Source organism: Hyla sarda, chromosome 5, assembly GCF_029499605.1.
Source record: "Hyla sarda isolate aHylSar1 chromosome 5, aHylSar1.hap1, whole genome shotgun sequence".
NCBI lineage: Eukaryota > Metazoa > Chordata > Amphibia > Anura > Hylidae > Hyla > Hyla sarda.
Genome location: NC_079193.1, coordinates 8,005,219 through 8,023,334, shown reverse-complemented (window position 1 = coordinate 8,023,334; position 18,116 = coordinate 8,005,219).

Here is an 18,116-nt window from a genome sequence, read left to right as displayed (position 1 = left end):
GACACTATATAATATGCAAATAGTAGAATGACAAGAACTGACAAACGCTCAAAAACCAACAGGTCTGAACACGGACCAAGAACAGGAAACACAGAACAAATACAAAACTAGATACAATGCAAACTGACTCCTATGTTAGGGACAAAGCGAAGATCAGGACACGGATTTAACACTAGAAGGACCGGATAACTACAGCATCAAACTCCAATAATATGGAGAGACACAAAGTAACAAATCCAAATAGACTCCAAGTTATAGGGCGCACCACTGTGTGAGACAGGATCTAACCCTGGAGGAACCCAAAATCCAAAACACATCTAAACATGGCTAATGATTCAGGATAACAGAGACAGGTGTGAACACAAACCAACAAGAAATATATAACAGGATACAAACAGGACAGGCTAAATATCCACCAGGTACACACTCTACTACACAGAAGAACAAATAACACCATAACAGTGCTAAAAGCTAACAGGACAGAAGGCCATGGCTATACAAGGGGCAAGTGTGCTCAGACAAAGTGAAACTAAAACCGAGATCAAATCAGAAGCCAGGGAGAGGCCAGAAATGGCACCCACCTGTGCTGCTATTGACCCGGGACTTTAACTCCTTCCTGACCAGAGAGAAATACACAGATTGGTCAGGTGCGCTCATTACAGCAGGATGTCCTTCCCTCCACCGCCCTTCATCCTCCATCCTGCCCTCCACCACTCTCCACCCTCCATCCTGCTCTCTGCCACCCTCCTACCTCCATCCTTCCCTCCGCCACCATCCATCCTGCCCTCCACAACTCTCCATCCTCCATCCTGCCCTCCACAACTCTCCATCCTCCATCCTGCCCTCCACCACTCTCCATCCTCCATCCTGCTCTCTGCCACCCTCCATCCTCCTACCTCCATCCTTCCCTCCGCCACCATCCATCCTGCCCTCCACCACCCTCCATCCTGTCATCCCATATGCACTTGAATCTCAATAATGTTTTGATTTCGGTGGCGGTGACATTTGGCGCACAGATAATTGATTCATTCATCTACAACACAATGTATCAGATCCAGAAGAACAAAGAGCGAATCAGAGGAAACAAGAATCCACTTCAGTCTTATGTTAATTCCCTGTGCATCATACACAGCCTTGGATTGAGCAGTGACAGCCATATTGGATACATATTCTGTCTTATGTCTCACCTTTAACAAGACAACTTTGGTCACAAATCTTTGAAGACACAACATTTGCAAATTGAGAATCTGTAATGTAACATAAAAAAGTTTAAAGAAGCACTCCAGATTTCTTCTGCCCATATCATGCACATTCACCATCACTAGTCCTACAGCGCTATCTGTTTTATTCCAGCACACGGGCATCTATGCATTTAATTACTGTTACTGGGTCATGTGATCACCAGTCTGACCCACAGAAAATCACAGTGCTTAATGTGTCAGAGAAAGTGACCAGTCCTGGGTGAGCCGACTTCCTGTGAACTACAGAACAACATCATCACGTAGCTCCAAGACAACCCCTCCCCCCTCCAGCTCTATCTGTAAACTGCTGCTATCTCTATGGGATCAGGATATATAGTAGTTTTACACCTCCCCTGCCACTCTGTGTACTGCTGCTATCTTTATGAGTTCAGAATATATAGTAGTTATACACCTCCCCTCCAGCTCTATCTGTATACTGCTGCTATATCTATGGAATCAGGATCTATAGAAGTTATATACCTCTCCACCAGCTCTATCTGTATACTGCTGCTATCTCTATGGGATCAGGATATATAGTAGTTATACACCTCTCCTCCCTCTCTATCTGTATACTGCTGCTATCTCTATGGAATCAGGATATATAGAAGTTATACACCTCCCCTCCAGCTCTATCTGTACACTGCTGCTATCTCTATGGAATCAGGATCTAGAGAAGTTATATACCTCTCCTCCAGCTCTATCTGTACACTGCTGCTATCTCTATGGAATCAGGATATATAGTAGTTATACACCGCCTCTCCACCAGCTCTATCAGTATACTGCTGCTGCTATCTCTATGGGATCAGGATATATAGTAGTTGTATACCTCCCCTCCAGCTCTATCTGTATACTGCTGCTATCTCTATGGGATCAGGATATATAGTAGTTATACCCCTCCCCTCCAGCTCTATCTGTATACTGCTGCAATCTCTATGGGATCAGGATATATAGTAGTTGTACACCTCCCCTCCAGCTCTATCCGTATACTGCTGCTATCTCTATGGGATCAGGATATATAGTAGTTATACCCCTCCCCTCCAGCTCTATCTGTATACTGCTGCAATCTCTATGGGATCAGGATATATAGTAGTTGTACACCTACCCTCCAGCTCTATCTGTATACTGCTGCTGCAATCTCTATGGGATCAGTATATATAGTAGCTATACACCTCCCCTCCAGCTCTATCTGTATACTGTTGCTGCTATCTCTATGGGATCAGGATATATAGTAATTATACACCTCCCTCTCCAGCTCTATCTGTATACTGTTGTTGCTATCTCTATGGGATCAGGAAATATAGTAATTATACACCTCCCCTCCAGCTCTATCTGTATACTGCTGCTATCTCTATAGGATCAGGATATATAGTAGTTATACCCCCCTCCAGCTCTATCTGTATACTGCTGCTATCTCTATGGGATCAGGATATATAGTAATTATACACCTCCCCTCCAGCTCTATCTGTATACTGCTGCTATCTCTATGGGATCAGGATATATAGTAGTTCCACACATTCCCTAAGGCTGTGTTCACACACAAAATACAAAATACCGGAGTGCTTCCTTAATGAAAGGTTCTGCAACTTTTTTCTATACTGTATTCTTCTCTATACACAGCCTTGTTTTTTCCTTAATGAAGCAGTCATATTTAATTTATGTAAGAATATTGGTATGTTAAAGGGGTACTCCGGTGGAAAACTTTTTTTTTTAATAAACTGGTGCCAGAAAGTTAAACAGATTTGTAAATGACTTCTATTAAAAAAAAATCTTAATCCTTTTATTACTTTTTAGCCGATGTATGCTCCTCAGGAAGTTCTTTTCTTTTTGAATTTCTTTTTTGTCTTGTCCACAGTGCTCTCTGCTGACACCTCTGTCCGTGTCAGGAACTGTCTGGAGCAGGAGAGGTTTGCTATGGGGATTTTCTCCTGCTCTGGACAGTACCTGACACGGACAGAGGTGTCAGCAGAGAGCACTGTGGACAAGACAAAAAAGAAATTCAAAAAGAAAAGAACTTCCTGAGGAGCATACAGCAGCTGGAAGGATTAAGATTTTAAAATAGAAGGGATTTACAAATCTGTATAACTTTCTGGCACCAGTTGATTTAAAAAATAAAAATAAAAAAAAAGGTTTTCCAGTGGAGTGCCCCTTTAACATTGTCCCCGTCTATGATGGCCCAGCATCAGTGTATACAGTTGTAATAGTTCCCTATGGAGACTTAAAAAATTATGAAAAAATTTGTACAAAAAAGTTATAAATGTACATGAGCCCCTCCCTAATAAACATTTACACCCCCCCCCCCTTTTCCCATTTTTATAATTTGTGGGTCCAGCCTGGTGTTTACTCTGTGATAATAGACAAACCTCCTGTGTCACACACTGTACAGGGGAGAGATAGAGCGCCCCCTATGTCTGATGACTATGCAAGCCAGTCAGCTAGGCATGTACTATGCTGGTTGGTCTGGGCCACTGATGATGATTATGATGATGATAATGATGATGATGATGGAGATGATGATGATGACGATGATAGAGATGATGATGATGGATTATTATGGATGATGATAATGATGGATATTAATGATGATGGATGATAATAAGGATGATGATAATGGATGATGATTATGATGATGATAATGATGAAGATGAAAAATTATGATAATTAATGATAATAATGATGAATGATGATGATGGATGATAATGATGATGGATGATGATATTTATGATGATGGAGATGATGATGATAGAGATGATGATGACGAAGATGATAATAGATGATTATGGATGATGGTTTTGATGATTATAATGATAATGATGATGATGGAGATGATGATGATAATGGATGATGATGATGTATAATAATGATGATAATGATGATGGATGATAATGATGATGGATGAGGATTAAGATGATGGAGATGATGATGATAGAGATGATGACGAAGATGATAATGGATGATTATGGATGATGGTATTGATGATTATAATGATAGTGACGATGATGGAGATGATGATGATGGATGATTATGGATGATGATGATGATGTATAATAATGATGATGGATGATAATGATGATGGACAATGATGATAATTAATGATAATAATGGATGATGATGGATAATGATGATGGATGATGATATTGATGATGATGATGATAATGATGATAATAATGGACGATGATGATAATGATAATGGATGATGTTTATGATGATGATGACTGATAATAATGATGATAATGATAATATTGATGATAATGGATGATGATGATAATAATGATGGAGATGATGATGATTGATGAAAATGATGATGATAGATGGATGATGATTTTGCAGCACCAACCCCTTGGTCCCCCCTATAGCCTCCTTGCAGTGATGGCTCTCTAAAGCGATCTTATTCTTTATAAATAGGTTACCCAGGATTGGAATAATATAGTTCTTTTGTTCCCGAAACAGCGCCACTCTTGTCCTCAGATCAAGTGAGGTATTGCTGCTCAACTCTATTGAAGTAAATGGAGCAGAGTTGTAATACCACACACAACCTGAGGACAGGTGTGGCGCTGTTTTTTTTTTTTTTTTTTAAAAAAGCATCTATATTATTCTAATCCTGGATTATTGCTTTAAGAGCAAAAGGACCAGTTATGGAAGCATCAGAATGACCAATGGCCGCCTTCATCCCCCCCCCCCCCCCCCCCCATCATCCAGAGCCCCTTCTCCTCATGGGCCCCTTAACAGCTGCATTGTCTGTCTCATTGTGGTGGACGCCCATAGCCCCTGTGGTCTCGTAACATCCTCAGTGTAAACAGGAGACAAACAATAACCATCAATTACACCGAGTGTAAACCTCGCAGCGGTGCTGTCACAATGTGTTAGTTTTTATAGAAATGCGATGTTATATTGGGCGTTGGGGGCTGTTTATTATTTGTGGGTTTATATGCGGGTCATGTGATGGGACTGTGGACATTAATGTAGATCAGGGGTCTCCGACTAGGGAAAACTACAACTCTCAGCATACCCGGACAACTGCACACCGACGGATGTGTGTCCCTGTAGGACAGTGGTCTCAAACTGTGGCCCTCCAGATGTTGCAAACTTCAACTCTCAGCATGCCCGGACAGCCAACGGCTGTCCGGGCATGCTGGGAGTTGAAGTTTTGCAACAGCCTGAGGACCGCAGTTCGAAGACCACTACAGTAAGGGATAAGATGAGAAGGAAGCCTTGATTTACCTTTTGAGGACAGTGTGCATCCTCTGGAGGAGGCAGACAGACCTTTAGTGTCCGGGCATGCTGGGAGTTAACGTTTTGCAACAGCTGGAGGACCGCAGTTCGAAGATCACTGCACTATTGCATAAGATGAGAGAGAAACCTTGATTTACCTTTCGAGGACAGTGTGCATCCTCTGGAGGAGGCAGACGGGCCTTTAGTGTCCGGGCATTCTGGGAGTTAATGTTTTGCAACAGCTGGAGGGCCACAGTTTGAGACCACTTCTATAGGCCCGTGAATATATAGTCACAAGACCAGCTCTTAGCCAATTGGTAATAGAGTTGTCCTACTCTACTCCCTATCCCAGGATTAGGGGTGTAAACCTCTCTCTAGTTAGTTGAGTCCAGTTCTGACCAAAGTCACCGGGGCACAAAACTTCTGTCACCGCATGAGGAAGAATAGGTGTAAATAAGGCCGGACACACCAAGTAGGCCATTGTCCTGTCTGCATCCAAGTACAGTGATCCCTCAACTTACAATGGCCTCAACATACAATAGTTTCAACATACAATGGTCTTTTGTGGACCATTGTAACTTGAAATCAGACTCAACATACAATGCTATGGAATCTGCAAAACGTGTCAATGGCCAGAAGAGCTGACCAATCAGAATGGACATTCACTGGTAAAACCCCTGTATTCCTAAAGTGTATGCACTGACTAGTGTCTGGCAGCACCCCCTACAGTACAGGGAGGTATTACATGTTCTGTACACTTTACCTGTATTACTGAAGTGTATGCACTGACTGGTGTCTGGTAGCGCCCCCTACAGTACAGGGAGGTATTACATGTTCTGTACACTTTACCTGTATTACTGAAGTGTATGCACTGACTGGTGTCTGGTAGCGCCCCCTACAGTACAGGGAGGTATTACATGTTCTGTACTCTTTACCTGTATTACTGAAGTGTATGCACTGACTGGTGTCTGGTAGCGCCCCCAACAGTACAGAGAGGTATTACATGTTCTGTACTACTCTTTACCTGTATTACTGAAGTGTATGCACTGACTGGTGTCTGGTAGCACCCCCTACAGTACAGGGAGGTATTACATGTTCTGTACACTTTACCTGTACCAGGGTTACCTGCTCCTTTGGACACCAGGTGAGGGCGGCTCCATGTTACTTTTTTTAGGACACTGTGTACTGTACAGGACCCTGAAGAAGCTCCTGTCCTCTACATAGACCAGTGTTTCCCAACGAGGATGCTTCCAGCTGTTGCAAAACTACAACTTCCAGCATGCCCGGACAGCCAAAGGCTGTCCGGGCATGCTGGGAGTTGTAGTTTAGCAACAGCTGGTGGCTCCCTGGTTTGGGAAACACTGAAATAGACAGTGATTACAGCTCCCAGCAGATCTTTATTACTTTTATATGTAAGGATTTGCTTTATCTATATTAGTTATCTACTTATTTTTCTTTAATTCTCACTTTTTCCTATTTTTGGATGACATTTTGGGGCTTCAGAACCAATTACCAGGTTTCCATAGAGTTCTGGTCTCAACATACAATGGTTGTCCTGGAACAGATTAATATTGTAACTTGAGGGACTACTGTATATCTGCCTGCAAGGATAACCATATCTCTACCGGAAGAAGTACAGAAACTGGGGTAACAATTGGGAGAATATGTCAAAAGGACTTAAAGGGGTACTCCACTGGAATAATTTTTTTAAATCAACTGGTGCCTGAAAGTTGAACAGATTTGTAAATTACTTCTATTTCAAAATCTTAATCCTTCCAGTACTTATCAGCTGCTGTACGCTCCACAGGAAGTTCTTTTCTTTTTGAATTTCCTTTCAGTCTGACCACAGTGCTCTCTGACACCTCTATCCATGTCAGGAACTGTCCAGTGTAGGAGCAAATCCCCATAGCAAACCTCTCCTGCTCCGGACAGCTCCTGACATGGACAGAGGTGTCAGCAGAGAGCACTGTGGTCAGACTGAAAGGAAATTCAAAAAGAAGAAGAACTTCCTGTGGAGCGTACAGCAGCTGATAAGTACTGGAAGGATTAAGATTTTTAAATAGAAGTAATTTACAAATCTTCAAGCAAGTAGATAAGGAAAAAGTCGGCAGACTCACCAATCTTCGTTTAAGAGTTCTTCTTTAATGCAAAATACTCACAATACAAACATAACAGTGGAGGGAGAGGGATCGACGCCGGGTATCAATGCCTGGCAACAGAACTGTTTCACACGATAAACGTGTCTCTTTTGGCCATGTTTGATCACGGGGGTCTGACTGCTGGGACCCCCGCGATCTCCCTAGCGGGGACCTGCATTTCCGCTCTATGTGAGCGGCTAATGCGCGCAGCGGTGACCTCTCTGAGGTCGACAGTACACATTCTCTCGATAAAGTTCTATGGTAGAGGTAGTGAGGCATGAACACTGCCTCCCCGCCTCTCCCATAGAACTACATAGAGGAGCCGCGGCGGCCGCAACGTCACGCTGCGTACGGCACGCCTCCTGCACAGGAGAGCCGCGTCAGAGCCGTAGCCCCATGCAGGAGATCGCGGGGGGCCCCAGCATATGGAGGCAGTATTATAGTAGTTATATTCTTGTATATAGGAGCAGTATTATAGTAGTTATATTCTTGTATATAGGAGCAGTATTATAGTAGGTATATTCTTGTATATAGGAGCAGTATTATAGTAGTTATATTCTTGTATATAGGAGCAGTATTATAGTAGTTATATTCTTGTATATAGGGGCAGCATTATAGTAGTTATATTCTTGTATATAGGAGCAGTATTATAGTAGTTACATTCTTGTATATAGGAGTCAGGATTATAGTAGATATATTCTTGTATATAGGAGCAGTATTATAGTAGTTATATTCTTGTATATAGGGGCAGTATTATAGTAGTTATATTCTTGTATATAGGAGCAGTATTATAGTAGTTATATTCTTGTATATAGGAGCAGCATTATAGTAGTTATATTCTTGTATATAGGAGCAGTATTATAGTAGTTATATTCTTGTATATAGGAGAAGTATTATAGTAGTTACATTCTTGTATATAGGAGGCAGTAGTATAGTAGTTATATTCTTGTATATAGGAGCAGTATTATAGTAGTTATATTCTTGTATATATAGGAGCAGTATTATAGTAGTTATATTCTTGTATATAGGAGCAGTATTATAGTAGTTATATTCTTGTATATAGGAGCAGTATTATAGTAGTTATATTCTTGTATATATGAGCAGTATTATAGTAGTTATGTAATGAAGAGAAGAGCACCAGGCACTGTCTACTCGACTGTGAGTCAAATTATCCTGTCCGGACTATCCGGAGTGTGTGACCTGCTGTGCTAAGTGCTGTGGGGAGCGTCTACGTCTATAAAGGACAAAGTCTTTTATACAATGGCAAGTAGAAATGAATGTAGACGGACGACTCACCCAGGTAGCAAAAATATCTTCTTTATTCAGAGCTTGCAGCTTAAAATAACAGCAGGTTCAGGGGGGTCTTTCAGCAGGAACGCAGGGCTGTGGAGTGCAACGACCGTATCGCTTCGGACTGAAGCTTCTTCCGGCCTCCAAGCACGTAGGTGATTTTTTGTCTAGGTGAAGGCCCCTCCCCTCTTCCGCACATACCTGGTTTTAAATCACAGCAGGACGTAGAACACCTGTTGGAGGCCGGAAGAAGCTTCAGTCCGAAGCGATACGGTCGTTGCACTCCACAGCCCTGCGTTCCTGCTGACAGACCCCCCTGAACCTGCTGTTATTTTAAGCTGCAAGCCTTGAATAAAGAAGATATTTTTGCTACCTGGGTAAGTCGTCCGTCTACCTTCATTTCTACTTGCCATTATAGTAGTTATATTCTTGTATATAGGAGCAGTATTATAGTAGTTATATTCTTGTATATAGGGGCAGTATTATAGTAGTTATATTCTTGTATATAGGAGCAGTATTATAGTAGTTATATTCTTGTATATAGGAGGCAGTATTATAGTAGTTATATTCTTGTATATAGGAGCAGTATTATAGTAGTTATATTCTTGTATATAGGAGCAGTATTATAGTAGATATATTCTTGTATACAGGAGCAGTATTATAGCAGTTATATTCTTGTATATAGGATCAGTATTATAGTAGTTATATTCTTGTATATAGGTGCAGTATTATAGTAGTTATATTCTTGTATATAGGAGGCAGTATTATAGTAGTTATATTCTTGTATATAGGGGCAGTATTATAGTAGTTATATTCTTGTATATAGGAGCAGTATTATAGTAGTTATATTCTTGTATATAGGAGCAGCATTATAGTAGTTATATTCTTGTATATAGGAGCAGTATTATAGTAGTTATATTCTTGTATATAGGGAGCAGTATTATAGTAGTTATATTCTTGTATATAGGAGCAGTATTATAGTAGTTATATTCTTGTATATAGGAGCAGTATTATAGTAGTTACATTCTTGTACATAGGAGCAGTATTATAGTAGTTATATTCTTGTATACAGGAGCAGTATTATAGCAGTTATATTCTTGTATATAGGATCAGTATTATAGTAGTTATATTCTTGTATATAGGAGCAGTATTATAGTAGTTATATTCTTGTATATAGGAGCAGTATTATAGTAGTTATATTCTTGTATATATGAGCAGTATTATAGTAGTTATGTAATGAAGAGAAGAGCACCAGGCACTGTCTACTCGACTGTGAGTCAAATTATCCTGTCCGGACTATCCGGAGTGTGTGACCTGCTGTGCTAAGTGCTGTGGGGAGCGTCTACGTCTATAAAGGACAAAGTCTTTTATACAATGGCAAGTAGAAATGAATGTAGACGGACGACTCACCCAGGTAGCAAAAATATCTTCTTTATTCAGAGCTTGCAGCTTAAAATAACAGCAGGTTCAGGGGGGTCTTTCAGCAGGAACGCAGGGCTGTGGAGTGCAACGACCGTATCGCTTCGGACTGAAGCTTCTTCCGGCCTCCAAGCACGTAGGTGATTTTTTGTCTAGGTGAAGGCCCCTCCCCTCTTCCGCACATACCTGGTTTTAAATCACAGCAGGACGTAGAACACCTGTTGGAGGCCGGAAGAAGCTTCAGTCCGAAGCGATACGGTCGTTGCACTCCACAGCCCTGCGTTCCTGCTGACAGACCCCCCTGAACCTGCTGTTATTTTAAGCTGCAAGCCTTGAATAAAGAAGATATTTTTGCTACCTGGGTAAGTCGTCCGTCTACCTTCATTTCTACTTGCCATTATAGTAGTTATATTCTTGTATATAGGAGCAGTATTATAGTAGTTATATTCTTGTATATAGGGGCAGTATTATAGTAGTTATATTCTTGTATATATGAGCAGTATTATAGTAGTTATATTCTTGTATATAGGAGCAGTATTATAGTAGTTATATTCTTGTATATAGGAGCAGTATTATAGTAGTTATATTCCTGTATATAGGAGGAGTATTATAGTAGTTATATTCTTGTATATAGGAGCAGTATTATAGTAGATATATTCTTGTATATAGGAGCAGTATTATAGTAGTTATATTCTTGTATATAGGAGGCAGTATTATAGTAGTTATATTCTTGTATATAGGAGGCAGTATTATAGTAGTTAAATTCTTGTAAATAGGAGCAGTATTATAGTAGTTATATTCCTGTATATAGGAGGAGTATTATAGTAGTTATATTCTTGTATATAGGAGCAGTATTATAGTAGTTATATTCTTGTATATAGGAGCAGTATTATAGTAGTTATATTCTTGTATATAGGAGGCAGTATTATAGTAGTTATATTCTTGTATATAGGAGGCAGTATTATAGTAGTTATATTCTTGTATATAGGAGCAGTATTATGGTAGTTATATTCTTGTATATAGAAGCCAGTATTATAGTAGTTATATTCTTGTATATAGGAGGCAGTATCATAGTAGTTCTATTCTTGTATATAGGGGCAGTATTATAGTAGTTATATTCTTGTATATAGGAGCAGTATTATAGTAGTTATATTCTTGTATATAGGAGCAGTATTATAGTAGTTATATTCTTGTATATAGGAGGCAGTATTATAGTAGTTATATTCTTGTATATAGGAGCAGTATTATAGTAGTTATATTCTTGTATATAGGAGGCAGTATTATAGTAGTTATATTCTTGTATATAGGAGCAGTATTATAGTAGTTATATTCTTGTATATAGGAGCAGTATTATAGTAGATATATTCTTGTATACAGGAGCAGTATTATAGCAGTTATATTCTTGTATATAGGATCAGTATTATAGTAGTTATATTCTTGTATATAGGTGCAGTATTATAGTAGTTATATTCTTGTATATAGGAGGCAGTATTATAGTAGTTATATTTTTGTATATAGGAGCAGTATTATAGTAGTTATATTCTTGTATATAGGGGCAGTATTATAGTAGTTATATTCTTGTATATATGAGCAGTATTATAGTAGTTATATTCTTGTATATAGGAGCAGTATTATAGTAGTTATATTCTTGTATATAGGAGCAGTATTATAGTAGTTATATTCCTGTATATAGGAGGAGTATTATAGTAGTTATATTCTTGTATATAGGAGCAGTATTATAGTAGATATATTCTTGTATATAGGAGCAGTATTATAGTAGTTATATTCTTGTATATAGGAGGCAGTATTATAGTAGTTATATTCTTGTATATAGGAGGCAGTATTATAGTAGTTAAATTCTTGTAAATAGGAGCAGTATTATAGTAGTTATATTCCTGTATATAGGAGGAGTATTATAGTAGTTATATTCTTGTATATAGGAGCAGTATTATAGTAGTTATATTCTTGTATATAGGAGCAGTATTATAGTAGTTATATTCTTGTATATAGGAGGCAGTATTATAGTAGTTATATTCTTGTATATAGGAGGCAGTATTATAGTAGTTATATTCTTGTATATAGGAGCAGTATTATGGTAGTTATATTCTTGTATATAGAAGCCAGTATTATAGTAGTTATATTCTTGTATATAGGAGGCAGTATCATAGTAGTTCTATTCTTGTATATAGGGGCAGTATTATAGTAGTTATATTCTTGTATATAGGAGCAGTATTATAGTAGTTATATTCTTGTATATAGGAGCAGTATTATAGTAGTTATATTCTTGTATATAGGAGGCAGTATTATAGTAGTTATATTCTTGTATATAGGAGCAGTATTATAGTAGTTATATTCTTGTATATAGGAGGCAGTATTATAGTAGTTATATTCTTGTATATAGGAGCAGTATTATAGTAGTTATATTCTTGTATATAGGAGCAGTATTATAGTAGATATATTCTTGTATACAGGAGCAGTATTATAGCAGTTATATTCTTGTATATAGGATCAGTATTATAGTAGTTATATTCTTGTATATAGGTGCAGTATTATAGTAGTTATATTCTTGTATATAGGAGGCAGTATTATAGTAGTTATATTCTTGTATATAGGGGCAGTATTATAGTAGTTATATTCTTGTATATAGGAGCAGTATTATAGTAGTTATATTCTTGTATATAGGAGCAGCATTATAGTAGTTATATTCTTGTATATAGGAGCAGTATTATAGTAGTTATATTCTTGTATATAGGGAGCAGTATTATAGTAGTTATATTCTTGTATATAGGAGCAGTATTATAGTAGTTATATTCTTGTATATAGGAGCAGTATTATAGTAGTTACATTCTTGTACATAGGAGCAGTATTACAGTAGTTATATTCTTGTATACAGGAGCAGTATTATAGCAGTTATATTCTTGTATATAGGATCAGTATTATAGTAGTTATATTCTTGTATATAGGAGCAGTATTATAGTAGTTATATTCTTGTATATAGGAGCAGTATTATAGTAGTTATATTCTTGTATATATGAGCAGTATTATAGTAGTTATGTAATGAAGAGAAGAGCACCAGGCACTGTCTACTCGACTGTGAGTCAAATTATCCTGTCCGGACTATCCGGAGTGTGTGACCTGCTGTGCTAAGTGCTGTGGGGAGCGTCTACGTCTATAAAGGACAAAGTCTTTTATACAATGGCAAGTAGAAATGAATGTAGACGGACGACTCACCCAGGTAGCAAAAATATCTTCTTTATTCAGAGCTTGCAGCTTAAAATAACAGCAGGTTCAGGGGGGTCTTTCAGCAGGAACGCAGGGCTGTGGAGTGCAACGACCGTATCGCTTCGGACTGAAGCTTCTTCCGGCCTCCAAGCACGTAGGTGATTTTTTGTCTAGGTGAAGGCCCCTCCCCCCTTCCGCACATACCTGGTTTTAAATCACAGCAGGACGTAGAACACCTGTTGGAGGCCGGAAGAAGCTTCAGTCCGAAGCGATACGGTCGTTGCACTCCACAGCCCTGCGTTCTTGCTGACAGACCCCCCTGAACCTGCTGTTATTTTAAGCTGCAAGCTCTGAATAAAGAAGATATTTTTGCTACCTGGGTAAGTCGTCCGTCTACCTTCATTTCTACTTGCCATTATAGTAGTTATATTCTTGTATATAGGAGCAGTATTATAGTAGTTATATTCTTGTATATAGGGGCAGTATTATAGTAGTTATATTCTTGTATATATGAGCAGTATTATAGTAGTTATATTCTTGTATATAGGAGCAGTATTATAGTAGTTATATTCTTGTATATAGGAGCAGTATTATAGTAGTTATATTCCTGTATATAGGAGGAGTATTATAGTAGTTATATTCTTGTATATAGGAGCAGTATTATAGTAGATATATTCTTGTATATAGGAGCAGTATTATAGTAGTTATATTCTTGTATATAGGAGGCAGTATTATAGTAGTTATATTCTTGTATATAGGAGGCAGTATTATAGTAGTTAAATTCTTGTAAATAGGAGCAGTATTATAGTAGTTATATTCCTGTATATAGGAGGAGTATTATAGTAGTTATATTCTTGTATATAGGAGCAGTATTATAGTAGTTATATTCTTGTATATAGGAGCAGTATTATAGTAGTTATATTCTTGTATATAGGAGGCAGTATTATAGTAGTTATATTCTTGTATATAGGAGGCAGTATTATAGTAGTTATATTCTTGTATATAGGAGCAGTATTATGGTAGTTATATTCTTGTATATAGAAGCCAGTATTATAGTAGTTATATTCTTGTATATAGGAGGCAGTATCATAGTAGTTCTATTCTTGTATATAGGGGCAGTATTATAGTAGTTATATTCTTGTATATAGGAGCAGTATTATAGTAGTTATATTCTTGTATATAGGAGCAGTATTATAGTAGTTATATTCTTGTATATAGGAGGCAGTATTATAGTAGTTATATTCTTGTATATAGGAGCAGTATTATAGTAGTTATATTCTTGTATATAGGAGGCAGTATTATAGTAGTTATATTCTTGTATATAGGAGCAGTATTATAGTAGTTATATTCTTGTATATAGGAGCAGTATTATAGTAGATATATTCTTGTATACAGGAGCAGTATTATAGCAGTTATATTCTTGTATATAGGATCAGTATTATAGTAGTTATATTCTTGTATATAGGTGCAGTATTATAGTAGTTATATTCTTGTATATAGGAGGCAGTATTATAGTCGTTATATTTTTGTATATAGGAGCAGTATTATAGTAGTTATATTCTTGTATATAGGGGCAGTATTATAGTAGTTATATTCTTGTATATATGAGCAGTATTATAGTAGTTATATTCTTGTATATAGGAGCAGTATTATAGTAGTTATATTCTTGTATATAGGAGCAGTATTATAGTAGTTATATTCCTGTATATAGGAGGAGTATTATAGTAGTTATATTCTTGTATATAGGAGCAGTATTATAGTAGATATATTCTTGTATATAGGAGCAGTATTATAGTAGTTATATTCTTGTATATAGGAGGCAGTATTATAGTAGTTATATTCTTGTATATAGGAGGCAGTATTATAGTAGTTAAATTCTTGTAAATAGGAGCAGTATTATAGTAGTTATATTCCTGTATATAGGAGGAGTATTATAGTAGTTATATTCTTGTATATAGGAGCAGTATTATAGTAGTTATATTCTTGTATATAGGAGCAGTATTATAGTAGTTATATTCTTGTATATAGGAGGCAGTATTATAGTAGTTATATTCTTGTATATAGGAGGCAGTATTATAGTAGTTATATTCTTGTATATAGGAGCAGTATTATGGTAGTTATATTCTTGTATATAGAAGCCAGTATTATAGTAGTTATATTCTTGTATATAGGAGGCAGTATCATAGTAGTTCTATTCTTGTATATAGGGGCAGTATTATAGTAGTTATATTCTTGTATATAGGAGCAGTATTATAGTAGTTATATTCTTGTATATAGGAGCAGTATTATAGTAGTTATATTCTTGTATATAGGAGGCAGTATTATAGTAGTTATATTCTTGTATATAGGAGCAGTATTATAGTAGTTATATTCTTGTATATAGGAGGCAGTATTATAGTAGTTATATTCTTGTATATAGGAGCAGTATTATAGTAGTTATATTCTTGTATATAGGAGCAGTATTATAGTAGATATATTCTTGTATACAGGAGCAGTATTATAGCAGTTATATTCTTGTATATAGGATCAGTATTATAGTAGTTATATTCTTGTATATAGGTGCAGTATTATAGTAGTTATATTCTTGTATATAGGAGGCAGTATTATAGTAGTTATATTTTTGTATATAGGAGCAATATTATAGTAGTTATATTCTTGTATATAGGAGCAGTATTATAGTAGTTATATTCTTGTATATAGGGGCAGTATTATAGTAGTTATATTTTTGTTCATAGAAGATACATCACAGCTCTGTTTACTTGCATTCCTGTACTGGATCTTTGTGTTTCTCATTAATATTAATGTTTATTCCTTTCCTACATTATGAGGCTGCAGCAATAAACCCTGGATGTGTTCACGTTTAGTCAGCATCTTACTCTGTAGCCATAAATCCTGCAGTTTATTAGTCGGTATATTTGCACTCTGTTAATGTATGGCTTCATGTCTGGCAGTCGCCCCCCGTGTTCATTTATACGGGGCCCATAAGATATACAGTGTTTGTGTGGGCAGTGTGGAGCCGGTGCGACTTGACGTGTAATAATATTTTTTATGGTCCCGGTTGCTCGGTAACAGGGAATCGCCGGTCATCATCCGCTGAAATTGCCAAATATTATTTTGGAATCGCTTCACTGCACCGAGGTCACTTCTTGTGTCAATAAACATGGAGAATATAATGATGGTATATCAATATACATATATATATATATATATATATATATATTCCGGCTCGGCAGAGGAGTCAGATGAATCTGATATTAACCCATTAACTTTCTAAAGAGGTCAGGAGCTTGTAATAAGTGCATAGGTGTGACGGCTGGTGATGGAGAAGTGGATCCGCTGGACCTGTGTGGAAGATGACTTTGGCCATACCAAGGAGCGGAGTCTAAGGTGCCACTAGTTTTCACCAGAGCCCGCCGCAAATCGGGACGGACTTGCTGCGGCAAGTGGCACCCAGGTCGCTACCCCTGATACGACTCGTCCATACAGGCTGCTGAGTTGTAGCATGGCACAGGAAGGATAAAGCAAGCTCATAGTCAGGTCAGGCAAAAGGTCAGGGCTGGCGGCACAGGAGCGTGGTCAGGGACGTAGCAAGGTGGTCAGAGGCTGGCAGCACAGGAGCAAGGTCAGGAACTTAGCAGGAAGGTACACGGAAAATCAGAACGCACAGAAAACACTTTCTCTAAGGCTCTAGGAGACACAAAGATCCGACAGGGGTCAAGGGGAAGTCAATCCCCTTTATAGGGTCAGTGCCCGGCAATTACCAAATACCGGCGCGCTGGTCCATTAAATCTCAGAGAGCCGTCCTGCTAGGGGACGGGTGCACGCGTGCCGGCAAACAGAACGCATAGGAGCATGGAGAGCTGAGTAGGGACAAGGGAGTGCCGCGATCCGAGGAGCGGACCGCAGCACCAGAGGGGAGCAGAGGCAAGCGATACCGGAACGCAGGAGTGCTCGTAACAATAGGTATAGGTAGATTATAAGTATGAGCTCCCCCTATTGGTAGCTAAAGACAGGAAGAATTATAACACATACAGTACCTAAGGCAGAGGATTTGTAGCTTTGTATCAGATGGAATTAAGGGGGTACTCTGCCCCTAGACATCTTGTACCCTATCCAAAGGATGGAGGATAAGATGTCTGATCACAGGGTCCTGCCGTTGGGCACCCCCGCGATCTCGGCTGCTGCACCCCAGACAACTGGTGCACAGAGGGAACGTCGCTCCGTGCTGGATGACTGGCTATGCAGGACGAAGGCTCGTGAAATCACAGTCGCGCCCCGCTCGAGGCATCATGGCCACCCCCCTCAATGCAAGTCTATGCAAAGACTTGCATTGAGGGGGCGTGGCCGTGACGTCACAAGAGCAACTGATGCTCTAAAGGAACGCCGGGTGCAGCACGGAGATGACGGCGGTCCCCAGAGGTAGGACCCCCCGGGATCAGACATCTTATCCCCTATCCTTTGTATAGGGGATAAGATGTCTTGGGGCGGAGTACCCCTTTAAACTAGGACTAATAGAAAGATATAATAAGGAAAATAAATAGAATTCTGCAATGATTCAAATTAAGACAGAAAGAAGGTTCAAAGGTGAACATTACCG